The following is a 4,137-nucleotide window of genomic DNA, read 5'->3' on the forward strand; positions in this document are numbered from 1 at the left end:
GGGAAAGAATAGCCTTTCCTTTCCTTTCTTTCTTTTCCTTTCCCTTTTCTTTTCTTTTCTTTTCTTTTCTTTTCTTTTCTTTAATTTATTGTCAAACTGGTTTCCATACAACACCCAGTGCTCATCCCAACAGGTGCCCTTCTCAATACCCATCACTCACCCTCCTCTCCTTCCCACCCCCCATCAGCCCTCAGTTTGTTCTCAGTTTTTAAGAGTCTCTTGTGTTTTGGCTCCCTCCCTCTCTAACCTTTTTTTTCTTTCCTTCCCCTCCCCCATGGTCTTCTGTTACATTTCTCAGGATCCACATAAGAGTGAAAACATATGGTATCTTTCTCTGTATGACTTATTTCACTTAGCATAACACTCTCCAGTTCCATCCACATTGCTGCAAAAGGCCATATTTCATTCTTTCTCCTTGCCATGTAGTATTCCATTGTGTATATAAACCACAATTTCTTTATCCATTCATCAGTTTATGGACATTTAGGCCCTTTCCATAATTTGGCTATTGTTGAAAGTGCTGCTATAAACATTGGGGTACAAGTGCCCCTATACATCAGCACTCCTGTATCCCTTGGGTAAATTCCTAGCAGTGCTATTCCTGGGTCATAGGGTAGATCTATTTTTAATTTTTTGAGGTGGTATCTGAGTGTGGTTTTGATTTGTATTTCCCTGATGAGGAGCGACATTGAGCATCTTTTCATGTGCCTGTTGGCCACCTGGTTGTCTTCTTTAAAGAAGTGTCTATTCATGTCTTCTGTAAACCTAACCAAAGATGTAAAAGATCTGTATGCTAAAAACTATAGGAAGCTTATGAAGGAAATTGAAGAAGATACAAAGAAATGGAAAAACATTCCATGCTCATGGGTTGGAAGAATAAATGTTGTTAAAATGTCATACTACCCAAAGCAATCTACACATTCAATGCAGTCCCAATCAAAATTGCACCAGCATTCTTCTCGAAGCTAGAACGAGCAATCCTAAAATTTGTATGGAATCACAAAAGACATCAAATAGCCAAAGTAATTTTGCAGAAGAAAACCAAAGCGGGAGGCATCACAATCCCAGACTTTAACCTCTACTACAAAGCTGTGATAATCAAGACAGTATGGTATTGGCAAAAAAACAGACACATAGACATTGTGGAATAGAATAGGGACTCCAGAACTGGACCCACAAATGTATGGCCAACTAATCTTTGACAAAGCAAGAAAGAAAATCCAATGGAAAAAAGACAGTCTCTTTAACAAATGGTGCTGAGAGAACTGGACAGCAACATGCAGAAGAATGAAATTAGACCACTTTCTTACACCATTCACAAAAATAAACTCAAAATGGATGAAGGACCTGAATGTGAGACAAGAAACCATCAAAACCCTAGAGGAGAAAGCAGGAAAAAACCTCTCTGACCTCAGCCACAGAAATTTCTTACTTGACACATCTCCAAAGGCAAGGGAATTAAAAGCACAAATGAACTATTTGGACCTCATGAAGATAAAAAGCTTCTGCACTGCAAAGGAAACAATCAACAAAACTAAAAGGCAACAGACAGAATGGGAAAAGATATTTGCAAATTACATATTGGATAAAGGGCTAGTATCCAAAATCTATAAAGAACTCACCAAACTCCACACCTGAAAAACAAATAATCCAGCGAAGAATAGCCTGTTCAACAAATGGTTCTGGGACTGGATAGCCACATGCAAAATAATAAATTTGTGCCCTTACCTCACATCATATATAAAAATTAACTTAAAATGGGTCAAAAGACATAAATGTAAGAGGTAAAACTATAAAACTCTTAAAGGAAAACAGGAGTAAATTTTTATAAGCCTGGGTTAGGCAATAGTTTTTTAGATATGATGCCAAAGGAATCAGCAAAAAAAAAATTTTAAAAATAGATAAATTGAACTAGAGTAAAGCTAAAAACTTTTGTGCTCAAATAATACTATCAAGAATATACAATGACAACTCACATAATGGAAAATATATTTACAAATCTTATACCTGACACAGCACTTGTATTATTGCTGTGTAAAGAAGTCTTAAGACTCAATAATAAAAAGACAAGTAAGCCTATTAAAAATGGGCCAAGGATCTGAATAGAAAATTTTCCAAGGAAAATATACAAGTGGTTAATAAGCATAAGGAAAGATGTTCACATCAAAAGCCATCAGGCAAATGCAAATCATAACCACAACAAGACATCATTTCACAACTAAAAGGACGGCTTCAATAAAAAGATGGATAATAATAAGTATTGGTGAGGATATGGAGAATTAAAAACCCTCATACATTACTGATGGGAACATAAAATGGTGCAGGTACTTTGGAAAACAGACTGGAAGTTCCTCAGCAGTTTACACATATAGTCACCAAGAGATCCAATAATTCTGCTCCTAGGTATATACCCAAGAAAAGTGAAAACATATGCCCACACAAAATGATGTACACAAATGTTCACAGTAACATTATTCATAAAATCCAAAAAATGAAAACAACACAAATGTCCATCAACTAAAAAATGGATAAAGGAAATGTTATATATCCATATGTTGAAATGTTATTTGACTGTAAAAGGGAATGAAGTACTGATACATGCTTCCACATGGGTAAATCTTGAAAATATTATGCTAAGTGACAGAAGTCAGACACAAAAGGCCACATAGTATATAATTCCATTGATATGATATGTCCAGAATAGGCAAATCTATAGAAACAGAAGATAATTAGTACATGCTTAGGGCTGGGGAAGAGGGAGATTATTACTACAGGGTTTGCTTTTGGAGTGATGAAAATGTTCCAAAATTATATTATGGTAACATTTGCACAGCTGTGTGAATATACTAAAAATCACTGAATTGTGTACTTTAAATGAGTATATTTTATGGTATGTAAAAATATGTCTCCATTAATATACACCTATTAGTTATGTATGGCTCAGGATCTCTCATGTGATCAGTCACATTGTTGGCCTGGGCTTCAGTCATCTGAAAGTTTGACTGGGGCTGGAAGATCTGACTCTAAGTTGGATGCTTTGTTTTTGTTGGCTGTTGGCAGAAAGCCTTGGTTCCTTATTTTGTTCCAGGTGCACCTGTCTCTATGGCTGCCTAAGTGTCACAAAGTGACAGTTGGTTTCCCCCAGAGTGAGGTATTTGAAAAAGCAACGTGGAAATGTATAATGTCTTTTATACCTAGTCTTAAGTGTCATTTTAAATATTTTAAAACACGCTGTCATTTTAACAAAATCCTACTGGTTACACAAGAGCATGAAACCAAAAGGAAAACAAACACTGGGGACTCTGTTGGAGACTGGCTCCCACAAGTGGGGTTAAAACCCCTTTGCCTCCTTAGTGACCTCAGCTTCTCTAGCTCATTAGCCATAACTACTACTCAACACTGCTCTAATGAAATACTCAGTATCTTGTGATCTCTGAGGCCTGTGAAGGAGCATTTCAGGTTTCTGCTGGAAATTCAAATAAATACACACACATGCACACACTACATACACATGCACACATGCACACCATACACATGCATATACATACATACATACATACACATAAATATAAATATATGCTATTTCTCAAAAAGTTTATAAATTTCCAGCATTGTTTTTTCTTCATCTGATTTTTCTTTTTCATTTTAATATCATTTATTATTATATTTAGTTGGCAAAAATATATGAATCCATAAGAAAATGCTTTTCCTTGCTGCAATCCTTCAGTTAGGAATGCAGAAATACCTTTTCTCTATTCTGAGAAATAATGAAAAACACAAATGAGACCCTGACCCTGATATCCCTGTGATGGCTTTCAAATTAATATACCTGCTTGGCATTTTCTTGTGTCAAGCTAGTTTAAGTTCTGTCCTGTTCATCTATTAATACTTTCCTAAGTAACTCAATTAATTAGGGTGTTTGAAGAAAATGGGAGATCTTATGATGATCTCCAAGAGCTCATCTGTACACAGGCTTTCTCCCATGTGATTTTATAGGGATATATTCAAGGTTGAGTGTTCTTCACACTGATCTGTATTAAAGCATTTTTGCTCTCACTACATGAGGATTGTCTTGTCTATCCCCAAAAGCATGTGAAAATAAATCAAGTGCTTTCTAGTTAGCAAAGGGAAGAAACA

This window comes from Panthera uncia (assembly GCF_023721935.1).
Source record: "Panthera uncia isolate 11264 chromosome B2 unlocalized genomic scaffold, Puncia_PCG_1.0 HiC_scaffold_25, whole genome shotgun sequence".
In the NCBI taxonomy this organism is placed as follows: Eukaryota; Metazoa; Chordata; class Mammalia; order Carnivora; family Felidae; genus Panthera; species Panthera uncia.